The sequence below is a fragment of the Gadus chalcogrammus genome, chromosome 13 (genome assembly GCF_026213295.1).
Source record: "Gadus chalcogrammus isolate NIFS_2021 chromosome 13, NIFS_Gcha_1.0, whole genome shotgun sequence".
Classification (NCBI taxonomy): domain Eukaryota; kingdom Metazoa; phylum Chordata; class Actinopteri; order Gadiformes; family Gadidae; genus Gadus; species Gadus chalcogrammus.
The window spans coordinates 22,219,830-22,234,811 of record NC_079424.1 but is presented as its reverse complement, the minus strand read 5'-3'; the positions used below and the strand labels follow the sequence as shown (position 1 = coordinate 22,234,811).

Sequence of the window (14,982 nt, the reverse complement as noted above, 5' to 3'; positions counted from 1 at the left end):
ATAGCCTTGTATGTAATGTCAATAGAGCACTGTCTGATGAGAGAGAAAGTCAATATTTATTGGATGAGAAAGAGTGGACAGAAATTCCCGTGAAAACTGATCAACTGTGAGCAACTCTGGGATACTCAGAGATATTCTACTGATCCTTCCATACCAATAGCGTTGAGTAGGCCTATGCTTTTTTGAAACATGAAACATATATGCAATTCTGTACTTTAAAATACATTGTTTTTCTGAAAAACATTGTATTGCCATAGACTGCCATATGAAAGTAATTATTAACTGTAAAAACAGGCTGTTAAGAGGCTGAATTTACATCTAATGTAAAAGGTAGGCTACTACAAAAGGACTCCATAAGGAAGAATCTTTGTGGCCAACATATTTTGACAAATCATGTATATGTAAGATTATATAGGCCTACACTATATATATGGCATATATGTAATGCCATACACTACATTCTCAGTTCCATATGGTATCTCCAAACACAATATTAGGTGTGATTGGGATAGGTCATTCTGCCGCTCGGTTTCTTTGAGTCCTCTGGCCTAGCCCTGGATCAGGATATGGAGTTTGGTTTGCAGCCCATCCCTTTCCATTGAGGCCATGCCCACAGTCAGACAGTCAGACGGCTCTGAAGGGCCCGTTTAGAGAAGGGAATCCTGCTTTGGCCCCTCCCCTCTCTCTTTTCCGGTGCTCTCCTGCAGCGCATCGAGCTGAGCTCACCTCCTTCTTTTCAATCTCCTACCACCGAAATCACGGAAGACCTCGCAACTCTTTTTTTTGTCCCGACCCGGGCTCGCTGTCCACTCGCCTGCTCGTCTCGGTGCGGATGTAGGCTGCTGGGCTCCGTGTGGATGATAGCCTACCCTCAAACTTTCCAGACACATCTGTTGCAAATTGACGACTACAGACCTGTTGTGAACTGTATCTCTGGGTGTTTGGTGTCGGGAAACACAGAGACTACTGAAGAGACTACTGAAGACCAAGGGGACCAGGCGGTGCTGCATCAGGGTCTGAGCGGCACCACATGCGGAGGAAGAGCGCTTCTGTCCTGTGAATATTCCGCTAGTGCGACCACGTTGTGGTTCTTTTCGTCGAGCAGCCTTACGCCATCAGGGTCCCGGTGGAAACCAGCATTCCCCCCCACCCCCCAACCCAAACCCAAACTTCCCTGATCCTGCTCCATTTCCTCGCCCTTCGCCTTAAGACAGACCGCTTGTGGATCCTCTCTGAACGCTGAACCCTCAACCCTCGAGGTGTAGTAGGCCGATAAAGGTCTGGATTGAATGTCATTTCGCTGTGATCAAAGCAGAGGAGGGCTTTGACACACGTACACACGGGAGTGGATTTTAAACGAGGGTCTCATCGACGGACTCTGGAGTCCTGCCGTGGAGCATCTGGGTAAGGATCCTTCTCCGTCATAGTCCACCCTACCGGGTAACGACTGGGGACAGAGGTACCTTTTTTCCACAGGTGTGAAATGGGGCTCTGGTATCTGAAAGAGCACCGTTTAACGTATTATTCTTATGAACCGGGAACCAGTCCAAACCAACACGTATGGTTCGCGATCGCACTCGTCTCGCATGAGTTTTCTAAACGTCCTTCATGGTAGCCTACCCGTGCGTAAAATAAAAAACGTTGGGTCCCCTCCTCAGGTGGGGCCTGAGGACCCGGTCCCGCAGCGCAGTGGGGGGTAAAGCGATACCGTGGTGGGGGACCGCAGAGGTTACATGTCCCCGCAGTTCCTGAATAGGCTACTTAAGTAAACATCTGATCAGAGACACAATCATGTCTGAATAGGAAGCAGTACTTTCCGTCTGAAAAACGCCGAGGTGTGATCATGCCTCTGCCCGGACTGGTGTTTCCAGATCGGCGGGCTCAGCCTTCTTGTGCGGGTCAACCCATGGACCCAGGAGCAGGTCTGCTTTTTTCAGACCGCCTATCCTTATGGACGCCAGGCGCTCACAAGACACTCATTAGGCTCACTAGACTGACTAGGCTCACTAGTCACTCATTAGGCTCATTAGACTCTCTCACTAGAGTCCAACCAGGCTCTCTCAGTAGACTCTCTCTAGAGTCTCCCTAGACTCTCAATAGACACTTATGACTCTAACTAGGCTGACTAGACTCTCACTAGACTCTAGGCTCCCACTAGAGTCTCACTATGCACCCGCTATGCAGTCTCACTAGGCTCTCACTAGAGTTACTAGACTCACAAGAGTCTCACAATGCTCACTAGAGTCTCACTAGAGTCCCACTCCCACTATAGGCTCTCACTACTCCCACATAGGCACTCAGTAGACTCTCATTAGACTCAGTTGACTCTCATTAGACTCCGACTATTTTCCCACCTAGACTCTAATTAGACTCACAAAGCAACTTGTTGACGAGTAAAAAGGCGGACGCAGACAGAACCGGTCTTGTTTTAATGTCCTAAAAGCTTCTCCGTGGCCTGCTGGTTCCTCCTGACGTCATGCCCCAGGACCAGGCCCCGCCCCCCTGTGGTTTTGGGTGTGTCCTCTGGTAAAAAGGGAGATCCCGCACTCTGCCTCTGTTTGTCCCCCGTGACCTCCAAAGAGGTTATATTGTGGCTTGTCATATTTTGTCTTTCATCTGAACACCATTTTTCTAGATATGTAACGTGACTAATTTTTTCTAAGCGCCTTTTTAAGCCAAAATAATGTTATGACTCGGGTTGGATTCCCCCAACCCGGTTGTACCGCGTCACAGAGTTCCCGTTTTTTTTTATATATATATATATATATATTCATTTTTGCATTTGTATGCTTTATGATAGCGTGAGAAAGACAGGAATGTACGGGAGAGAGAGGGGAGAATATGCAGTAGAGGACCACGGGCAGGAATTGAACCCGAGTCGCTGCGATCATGAATGTGCCGTTTTGTTACGCGCTCTACCCTCTGTCACTGGGGCGCCCCTCCGGCTCTCGTGTGAGGTGACTCTTGGTGCGCAACACGCGGTGCGTTATTCATCCTCTCCCGCTGCGGAGAGCAGACCGGGTTGGTTGATAATGGAGGATGATTTCTCCATTTAGCGAGACGTTAGAACCGCGCCATCTTTCCCTCTCTTCTGAGAGGAATGCATATTCAGAGAACGTGGCGGTAGTTATTAAAAAAACGTCCATAGTTCTAACAGGACTGGAGCACGGTGTGGTGCTATTTGTTGTGGTAGATTGTTTGATTCATTGTCACGAATAATATGCCTGCTCTACCCTCCCCCCGAGGGAGCAGCATACGTCTTCATCCCTGTCTCATGAACCTGTAAGACGCTTACCCTCTACCTTGGGTGGGTATAATATATATCGTTTAAGATTATGTACCTGTATAGTCATGTTCCTTTCATAACACAAAGTATCGTCTATCACCAACATGTGTGCCCTTGAAGCGTGGCTCCTGGGGGCCCCCCACTGGGACGTCACTGGGGACCAGGAGGAGCAGTTCTGTAGTTAGGAAAGGCTTTGCTGATTTCCCTCATTTGAATGAAACTGATGTTATATTATTTTCATCTAGAAACGGTTTCCCTAAAGTACCCTTCTAATAGTTGTATCCTCACTAATAGCTGATTCACTTTCGGCCAACATGAGATGAATGGTCTGTCACGTCATAGTCAACATCAGGGACAGTAAAGGTTGAATTAGGTTGGATTCATGACTCATGCAGGTCCTATATATAATTTAAAAATACAGTTTAGTAGCCTATTTTTTGTAGTTTTAGGAATCGTTCTTCCCCTTTTCCAATCATTGTAATGGTCTCTCCTTAACATGTACTATGTACTGATGTTCCCATAGCCACAGTATGCACGGTCTCTCCTTAACATGTACTACTGTTCCCATACCCACAGTATGCACGGTCTCACCTTAACGTGCACTATGTACTGATGTTGCCATATCCACTGTATGCACGGTCTCTCCTTAGCATGTACTATGTACTGATGTTCCCTTAACCACAGTATGCACAGTCTCTCCTTAACATGTTCCGATGTTCCCACTGCTACTCTGCAGAGCATGCATGCACATCTGCAGAGATTCACCCACTTCATCCCCCTCTGACCCAGTGATGCATGTTGCACGTTGGTCTCCCAGAGCTCTGTGTTTCAACACTGAGCAGTTGGACATTAACCATGAACCTCAGATCAGGTGCCTGGCTGCTTGTCGGGCCTTAACAAGGATGTAGTACAAAGACGCAGAATCACGCACCAGTACCTGAAAGGGCCACGCATCCACACCATAGATGGGAGGCAAGACTGCCTTGAAGAAATGTATCACCACATCCACGTTTGGGCGACTCGTAGGCAGCTGATGAATGATGCCAAGCCATGACTAAATGGCTGAAGGGGAGGAGCACATGCAGGTCATCTGTGGACTCATGTGATGCAGAGCACAATGTTTTCTGTTCGGGCCTCTCCTGGAAGAGGAATGCTGGTATCAGAACACATGCTCTGTCTGCATACTAGACATCATGAAGCATCTATGGGGTTTTTCTTATAGTCTGCAAAAAGTGTCAATTACTGCTAAAATGTCTTGTGGATGAATTGATTAGTAGAAATATTATTGATTTGTACTAATATTCATAGTAAGTTCTCAAGGGGCCTATCTATATGGCATGTGTCACTTTATCTTATTTATTTTAACAAAGGCAAATCTATTGAGTCGTTTAGCCCATGTTGTTTTACACAGAGGAATATGGAACTCGTGTGAGGATATTTATTGAGTAGGGATGGATATTTTCAAGCAGTTGTTGGCTTTTCCTCATGGCTACAGGGTCACAGGGCTCTGCTTTGCTCATCCTTTGTGTTTCTTTTTCATCAACATCTCCACTGAGCTATGTCCCTAAATGACACATGGTTGGACAGAGGTGGAGAGAGAACACTGTGATCAAATATAAGAAGATTAACATTGGAGCTGAAAAGGCTATTACCATATGCGATCACTTATAAAATCAGGCATGGCTTAAAACCTAACGGCTGAATACTGCGCTTCCACTTTTATCTTGTTAGATTACATATAAAATTTCCTTGTTGTGAACTGGAAAATCCCAAGGTTTTCTAAGCTTTTTTTCCATGGGTGTTTTGGTGCAGTACAGGTAAATAACTATTGACTATCACATTAATGATGAGGTTGGAGCTATCTTGGTTTACCAATAACAGACACATGGTATGGGATGGTAATGAAATGTTTGTTAACCATCTGGAGACTTGATACAAAAATAACTGGTCATTGGTTAGACGATCACATAGGGCTGGGAGATTAATCGAATTTCGATTTCAATTTTAGCGTCAAACAAGCACAAAACTAATATTTGTTCCATAGTCGAGCAGCCCTACGTTCACATGTAGAATACTGAATACTCCCATGATTGGGAATGTGCTATAGGGCAAACCAGTGATCACGCTCGATAAAGATTCACCAATAAGGGGCTCCCACTATTCATCTCATCTCATTGCTAGATCAGTGGTGGCATTGTGTCCCGGCTCGATCCCCAACCTTGCTCTTGGACGACATCTTGTACCCCCTTATCATCCCTCTCTCTAATGTGATTCTATCCTCCTCCCCTGGTCTTGGGGCCAGTGGGATGTGAGGGTCCTATACTCACTGGCAGTGGAAGAGGGGTCGTATCCCCTCCACATAGTGAGTGTGAACTGTGAAGGGGACAACCCGTCCCCTACACACTCATAATCACCATCTAATGCCTTCAAAGGGCCTTACATGGTGATGGTGAGTGTAAAGGGGTCATATCCCCTTTACACTCACCATGTAACGAAGGGCCTTACACGGTTCTTATTATGATTTAGTTGTATTATTATTAGTCCATTCGTTTATTTTAGTTCTTTTATGTTATTCTGTATGGCATGCTTTTGATTTCTAAAGAAGAATACACATTGATATGTCCTCTCTGTTAGGCCATCCTGCTACCATCAAGTATTATAAATAGCCTCCTAACCTATTCAATCCTGATTTCACTGTAAGCTCGATACAGGATGTGGGCCTGCTTCTGCCAAGATGGGAAACGCAGGCGCACACCAGTCATTGTTTTCATCCTTGATAGAAATGATTTTGTCTCAGGCATCTGAGATACTGTGGCGAGCAGCGCGGGAAGGACGAGACGGGAGCCCAGGTTCAGCGGTTATGCAACTCTCAAGCCCCTTAAACCGCACGACTACGAGAGTTGCCTTCATTGAACACGCACACATGACACACCAAAACACACTCAAAATAACTCACCAACATAAACGTCTTGGTGTCGGGAACAACAACTCAGTCACAGCAACGCTAACCCACCCATAGCGATCAACAAACCCCACACAATGTCTCTGCCGCAAAGGACCTAGGAGGGCGCCAGAGGTCCAACTTGCGATTGTCCTACCTAACCCTCACCAGGATCTGTTGCAGCACCTTGAACACGGCGACAATGCCCACGGTCGCCACCATACACTTTGGTCACCAGTAAATTTGATTACTTTGCATCGGACTCTTTATAAACGCACAAGCAATGCCTTTTTCTTTGTGCTATTATTCTATAGAGTACACGTAGAATAGGAACACGTCCGTCCACATTGAGGGTTGGTAGCACAGCCAGGCAGCCTGCTGTTCAGAGATTCATGCTCCATACCATGTGTCATGAGAGACTCTGAGTATGGTCAATGGAATGAGAAACTAGGTGTGGCGCTGCAGTTTGGACAATGTGATGAGGCAAGATGCATGGAGCCATTACTGTGTTTGCATGGAAACAAGCATTCTCTATTCTAAGGGTACAACCCTTCACAGTGCATCCATTCACACTCTGGCATGCTCATTCGTTGAAATGCTATTTGGTAATAAGTGTCATTTTAATTTAATCAAGATTAAGAAGTCAAGATGGTCGATGTGATTCCATGAAAACACATCATTCATTAAAGGCACCCAGTGCAACTTTATGTAAACATTCAATGAAAAATAAACATTCAATTTCTAGTCTTTTTTACACGTAGTAAGTTTCAATAACTCCATACCATTACATATCGACATTCAAGGAGCAAAGATGAGACGTCACTGTGTGGTGAGAACTGATAGAAAATCGTAAACAACAACAATCGCCGGTGGGGAGAAGCCATTTTTCCATTGACTGGAAGCCTGCTTTATTTATTGTAGGTTACAAAAAATAAAGAAAATGGCGGCATTGTTGTTGTTATCGATTTTCTCACCACACAACGACGTCTCATCTTTGCTGCTTGAATGTCGGTATGTAATGGTATGGAGTTAATGAAACTTACTACGTGTAAAAAAGACTAGAAATTGAATGTTTATTTTTAAGCCTCGAAAGTTGCACTGGGTGCCTTTAAGTGTTTCAGTGCAATGCTGTTAAGAGATGCGTGCGTTCAACACAATGTGACCATGGCGTCATGATCATCCCAGACATGATCTAAGCAGTGTTGGAAGACATATTTTAGTTTCAGTGCCATTGTTAACACAAATTTTTGAACAATCATCTTTTAAATATTTGACTACGCAACCCTTAACCTGCTTCTTCTCGTTTCCTGGATCCTGCAGCCCCCTGCTCTTTGTTTTGACAGTGAGAGGAAGCTAAGCTACCCCTTTAGCCGGTTGGCTAACACTAATTTCAATAAGGCCTAAAGGTTATGATTTCTCAGGAATCGGTTGACAGCATTACCTAAAACGTGCCTTCACATCGTACCAACTTCTGGTGTGAATTGCATTCTGCCGTGGAGCTGGGCCTGCCGCTTGTTTACACTGGTTCTATTAGCACAGTGTCGTAAGGATCATGTACCGCTGCCTTAAGCTCTGTCGGCAAGATGAATCAGATTGCAAATGGAAGGCCTTAAATAGCCTTATGTTGGCCCGTGGTCGAGGTTTCATTGATTGTTTCTTTCTCCATTTACAGCACAAGAAAGTTCTCTTTACAGGATTATCATTTGGCCTTAAAACATACAATTTTCAATCCAACCATATCAGTTCCTCAGTGTACATGGGCTCTGATGGGAACAGGTTAACTTATACTAACCTGGGGCCTCAGGGCACAGTACCCTGGGGCCTCAGAGCATAGTACCATGGTTCCTCAGTAACCTGAAGCCTCAGGGCACAGTACCCTGGGGCCTCGGGACACAGTACCCTGGGGCCTCGGGGCACAGTACCCTGGGGCCTCGGGGCACAGTACCATGGGGCCTCAGAGCACAGTACCCTGGGGCCTCGGGACACAGTACCCTGGGGCCTCGGGGCACAGTACCCTGGGGCCTCGGGGCACAGTACCCTGGGGCCTCAGAGCACAGTACCCTGGGGCCTCGGGGCACAGTACCCTGGGGCCTCAGAGCACAGTACCCTGGGGCCTCGGGGCACAGTACCGTGGTTCCTCAGGGCACTGTACCCTGGGGCCTCAGAGCACAGTACCGTGGTTCCTCAGTAACCTGGGGCCTCAGGGCACAGTACCATGGGTCCTCAGGGCTAGGCCGTCCCTCCAGGGCACACTACCTGGGTCGTCCCTCGGAGGGTAAGAGGGCTTGTTAGGTGATGCAGCCCTTAAATGTGCAGATGTTTGGAAGCACTTCAAAATAAATGTCTTTCAAATTGGTGAATAAATAAATAGACATGTTTCACACAAAATACAATCTGGCATCCCATTGGAGATTCCAAAACTGTTAATGACATATTTCAGCACTGTTTGAATATTTGGCTCATTATCCAGTTACACGCCATTGAATACAAGCACAAAATGACGCATCAATATTTAATGACCCGGTTTTGATTGGAAACTACTCATTTTGTCCTGTTCACTTGCAAGGAGCCTATGAAATAAATCAAATGAGATAGTTTAAACATGTGGATGTACTTGTATTATTACAGAAGTTAATCTTCCTTCTGTAAAGGCAGGATTCCCACTGAGGTGTTGGGCCCATGTTTCATTATGAAAGGTTCTAGAAACGGCCCATACTCATCAAACAACATGGATCTGGTTTGAAAGCGTTTTCGTGGAGCAGATTTTGTCATCATCCACATGATGGAGAGGTAGATCTTTAACAATGATATACAATTGAATTTGTAGTTATTTCATCTCCAGGGTCACACTCAACAGTTCCTTTAGCCTTTGTGGTCTACAGCCCCCGCAAGCACATGGAGGGTATAATAACCTTCTCTAGTTCACTCTGTGGTATAGCGGAAGGTTATTCAAAATGAATCCAACAGAAAAGGTTCCTAACATGAAATGCACACTAATGGGCCAACAGATGATCTGAGTAGACTTAATACTTCACATTCTCCCAAGCAGGGCTGGTTCCTTGTTTTTCTCATGGTTTTCAAACGTTTGGTACAGAAGTTCTGCTTTCTATTGTACCCTCTTGTGGATATCCATTATTCTCAGTGATCACAAAGGTCATTTCAAGAATTGTATGAGTCTACCTAACTATAGATGTTAAAACAACAGTAGTGCAAATTATTTGGGTGTTTTTTTTTGTAAAAATAAAAAAAGATGACAGACAGAAACGATAATGACTGTAGGATTTGGGTGAACCGATCGGTAGGAAAATTAACTGAAGTCCTATGTAGTAGCACACCATTGGCAATGCTTCTACCAATGAGAATATAGGCTTGGCTTGGGCCACTTCCATCTCCATAGAGGAGTATCTGATCAATAAGTTAATAGCAAAGGAAAGTAGAATGTTCATCTAACTATCTAACCTACAAACCATTTGATCATCCTTGTTAATGGCGTTTGTCTTCTGGATGACTCTGAGGAGGTTAAGTTAAGGAAGTGTAAGTTAATGATAAAACATGGCCTAATGTTGGTAATTGTTATTGTTTACACATTGGCTTTGAGTACTTCAATCGCCTAAGGGGTGGTTCATGTATTATTTTCGGCGTACAATGATATTGTGAGTAACACCGCGTATAAATGTGTCACATGTTTGCTTTTTCTTTCTATTTCAAGAACCGTCCTGGCATTTCTGCCATTTCTTTTTTCTCTTTCCCTTCCTTTTTCCCCTTTTCCAAGTCTAATTCGGTTCACAATGTATTTGCCTCGTCCCTTGATTTAATTCTGCTCAATCTGTGTCCATATAGTCCTCTCTCCGTTTTCGTCTGCGTCTGGGTTCAGCAGTGACGTGGACTTCCCTTTCCCCTCGGGTCACATGACTGCAGATACGGGTGTGGTCCTGTCTGCATTCCACCCGTACCCCCCCTTCCCCCTCTCCTCTAGGCACACACAGGTACACAGACAAGTAGAGTGAAGTCCTCATGAAGGATGGATTGGAACTGGCTGAAGGAGCTGTATGGAATAAGAGGGAATGGTGTGGTAGGAAACTTTGTGCATCGGTCCTTTCATGAGAGAAACTCCACGTGTTTGTGACGGCTGTGCACACAAGTGGAAACCTCTTGTAGTGTGGCAATGAACGTGGAGTTGTACTTATCTCTTTAGCTTACTCCCCATATCTGTGTTTAGACATGTAAACATCCATTCAGTGTCAACGTGGCTCTCTAAACTATTGACATAAACACTGTTTACAATAGACAAGTTTTGCAAATGTTGTTTGAATGTGTTCAGAGGCAACATGTTCGGCAGCCGTAACAGGAAGTACGCGATCGCTAACACTGTGCAACACTGCTTACCCTCCCTCTGAGGGTGGTGTGTGTGTGTGTGTGTGTGTGTGTGTGTGTGTGTGTGTGTGTGTGTGTGTGTGTGTGTGTGTGTGTGTGTGTGTGTGTGTGTGTGTGTGTGTGTGTGTGTGTGTGTGTGTGTGTGTGTGTGTGTGTGTGTGTGTGTGTACAGAGCAGGCTTTACTGGGTGAGGACGGCGCAGTGTTCTGATTTGGTATGCAAGGCAGGTGTGTCTGCAGAGGCAGGGAGGTGGAGAGTGGGACAGGAAAGAACATAGAGGAAACGATAAGAGGGCAGACCTAGTGGGTAGTGGTGACGGAGACATCATGACTTCACTCCCTGATACTTAACCACCATGCTTATGTGAGCTCTCTTCTCTGCCCCAAACCTACATCAATTCCTCATGACGTCTGTCGTCTTTTAGGTGCATTACATTAGATGTATTGCGCTCCAAATGGGACCAACAGTGAAATCAACCATGAAGATACAACCCAGGCATTGCAAGAATCATGCGATTTCATACAATTCATCAAATAATGATAAACTGCATGCTACATTTTAGTGAATGTTTAAATATTATTAATTCAACGTGTGTGTCTGTGTGTGAAAATAATTCCTTTTTCTCATTCCTCTAAATCCATTTTGTACACAGAAGACCTCTTTTTTTAAAATTGGGCATCAAATTAAATGATTCATTAGAATGTTCCATTAATTAACATTTTCCAATTTCAAAATGTCAAAGACTGAATGATGCAATCAGATTGATTCGGTATAGAAGTACTCATCAGTTGAGCGTTGCTATGTTTAATGCACTGCACAGCCAATGCACCGCAGTTAAGGATAGGTGCTTTGAGTAAACACAATTTTAAGTGGACCAAATGGTTCCATGGATTATGGAAAGGAGAAGAAAGAAGAACTGAACATTATGTGAGGAGAAGATGCAAATACATTATATGGTGATGCATGAAAAGATCTTGAGAAGAACACATGATTACAGATTTTAATATTATTGGTTTCTTGGTGAGAAACCTACAACATAGATGATGCAATCAAGTAGTATTAAGCTGCCCTCAGTGACTGGCCACACCAACTTCATGCAACATCACCCTCAGCCTGATTTTGTTTCCAGTCCGACAGATTGTCCATCAAAGACCAGTTTCCAAATTCCAATACCCTTTTGGTCCAACGGGTTCTGTGTTGAATTCCATTACCGTACCTCTTTCTGTCTGGTATTTGAGGGTCTACATGGGAAAGGCCTACACAGAGACCACAATACCGGCCCCCTTTAGATGGAGTTTGATACAGAAATGTTGGGGACATGTGCAACATCCCGTCAGTGAGATGGCTCCTCCTTTAATCTGGAGTCCATCAATTCACCTGACTGAGAACACACCCACACCCTAGTTCCCCCTCAGACACAATCAAATGCTCAACCAATACATGCTTCACTTTTTCATGGTCTTTGAAGCGACTCTTTTTCCCAGTGGATGCATATATTGGTGTTTAGAGGTTCCGGTAGTACCGTCTCCACTGGTGTATCGAGGTTCCAGTGGTACCGTCTCCGAACAACTGGTGTATCGAGGTTCCTGGAGCACCGTCTCCACTGGTGTATCGAGGTTCCAGTTGTACCGTCTCCGGACCACTGGTGTATCGAGGTTCCAGTTGTACCGTCTCCCGACCACTGGTGTATCGAGGTTCCGGTTGTACCGTCTCCGGACCACTGGTGTATCGAGGTTCCAGTTGTACCGTCTCCGGACCACTGGTGTATCGAGGTTCCAGTTGTACCGTCTCCGGACCACTGGTGTATCGAGGTTCCAGTTGTACCGTCTCCGGACCACTGGTGTATCGAGGTTCCGGTAGTACCGTCTCCGGACCACTGGTGTATCGAGGTTCCGGTAGCACCGTCTCCGGACCACTGGTGTATCGAGGTTCCGGTAGCACCGTCTCCGGACCACTGGTGTATCGAGGTTCCGGTAGTACCGTCTCCGGACCACTGGTGTATCGAGGTTCCGGTAGTACCGTCTCCGGACCACTGGTGTATCGAGGTTCCGGTAGTACCGTCTCCGGACCACTGGTGTATCGAGGTTCCGGTAGCACCGTCTCCGGACCACTGGTGTATCGAGGTTCCGGTAGCACCGTCTCCGGACCACTGGTGTATCGAGGTTCCGGTAGTACCGTCTCCGGACCACTGGTGTATCGAGGTTCCGGTAGTACCGTCTCCGGACCACTGCCTCACTGCTGTGAAGGAGGGCGCTCCCCCTGCCGCCAGAGGCAGGTTGACTTGGAATTATTAATCGTAACCATATTAAAGAGTGCTATACACATTTTATATACCTTGTTTATATTATTACGAGTCAATTGAAAAGCCATTTGTATGAATTCTCCTTGGACTAAGAGATACTCCCTTCCTTTCTGTAATTGAAAGGTGTTAGGCTAGTTTGAATTGCAACTGTAGCCCCGAAGTCTGACGATGAGGCCATTCACTTGACTTCTTTGGGGTGGAGATTCTTGCTCCACCTTGCACTGCAGACATGCCCTCCTCATCCATAGTGTATTGAGCATTTACTTGGTCTCTCCTGCAATGGGTGTCTTCAGACTTGTGTGAGCGGGCGCAAGTTCCTGAACTGCATGTGTGAAAAGTGTAAATCACTAGCGGTGCCTGCGATGGTCTCCCAGTGGTTTACCGGGAGCTGTGTGTGAAAGGTCCTAGGGCTGTTTGATAGAAGGTGGGCAGGGTAGCGGGCCACAGCGCGTCAGCAGCAGGCTTATCAGCCGCTGCCTCCAGAACTACAAGTAGACAACAGGTGCATTGTGCTGCGTGGGAGAGGCATGACAATGTTCACAACCCTTGTCACTCATGACTGTTGACACAACAAGACGCTGTCTTGTAAGCCATTTCAGTGTTTATTTAGTGTTGTAAAATTGAAAATGGTGCTGAAACGATCGTTCGACAGAACATAAATCAAGTAAACTGTACCATTGATGTTTACAGAGTAAAATAATTGCAGCTTTAATGGGCTTATATTCTTGACTTTGAGCTTTGTCTGTATTTATTTTTTATATGAAGTATAATGTGGTAAGAAAGCTAAATATTTCTTTACTGAATACTTATTAGAAGAAGACTTGACTGAAGAGAAGGTTATGCTATTCTTTAAAGGCCTTCTAACCCGGCTCGTGGTTATCACAGGTAGAAAAAGAGATCAGTGAACTCTCAGAATAGATGTGGTGTTAATTTGAGTCCGAGTCAAACAACAGCACATGAAGGTGTGTCTATGGGTGTGAGTGGGAGAGAGAGTGAGAGCAAGAGAGTGTTTTTAAGCCTATGTTACTTTTGCTCACAGTTTAACACTTGCTTGTGAGCTGCTGTCACATGAGTTGAACATCAGGCAGGGCTCATTTCAAATGTTTTGTATGTCCTACAGTTTTACTACCTTTTACATCTTTGCACAAAAAACATTGTAATCTGGAAGAGGAATAACTTTTTCTAATTATGTATTGTTTGTTGGTGTTGGTTTTCATACTTTGTGTATGTGTTTGTGTCGGAGATTCATCAATCCCTAGAGCAGGGGTGCCCAACCTTTTTTGACCCAAGATCTACTTTTCAAGTAGCCAACCTCCCGAGATCTACCAGCAAACCTACCTTCAAGCCAGGGGGGGGGGGGGGGGGGGGGGGGGGGGGGGGGGGGGGGGGGGGGGGGGGTTGTATCGTGAACCTACGGACTTCAGTGGGGGTTTCATTCCGTCTGCGCACGGCACCTTCTCAACGATAATCAATAATCTTCCTCCCACTCAGGGTGAAAATGGTAGGTCTTAGCTTGTTTCCCCTCAGCCATGCCAACGTTTAGGAGTGTGTAACTACTGTTGACGGCTTTCAACTGCTGTTAACAGCACATGCGCTACCGCGCGTATATGTCCCGCGCAAATTTAATTTCATTTAAAAAAAAAAATAAAAAAAAAAACTTTTTTTTTTTTTCACCCCTCGCGATCGACTTGGGATCTGTCGGCGATCTACTGGTAGACCGCGATCGACTGGTTGGGCACCCCTGCCCTAGAGGTATTACTTGGTCACTACCAGTGCAAGTCATTGGCATAGGTAGCGGGCCAACGCTAGCGATTTGACACTATTTAACAATCTGTATCGTAGTGTAAACGATATGCAGCTATGTTGATGGAGAGAAATATGTCCCCTTTAACATATTGCGATGTTATGCATTCAACCAAAATGGATCGGTTAAAACCCTCAACAAATTGTAGAAAACCATGAATGCCATTGTGGTTCTATTCCCCAAGTGTGTCTTTTCCTGAAAGAGAAAACTTTAAATAATACATTATGTGGTTTCTGTGAAAAGTGTAATTTGTCTAGAGGAAACGCATCGATCCA

At 45.3% G+C, this 14,982-nt stretch overlaps 1 protein-coding gene across 1 annotated transcript in view; it reads left to right on the top strand.

Moving 5' to 3' along the window:
* Positions 1-681: 681 nt before the first annotated feature.
* Positions 682-14,982, top strand: part of atp2b4 (ATPase plasma membrane Ca2+ transporting 4) — a 52,219-nt gene continuing 37,918 nt past the window's right edge. Inside the window, exon 1 of the mRNA XM_056606831.1 lies at positions 682-1,404. The gene's annotated coding sequence lies outside the window, so the exon portion shown is untranslated. The remainder of the gene's footprint in view (positions 1,405-14,982) is intronic.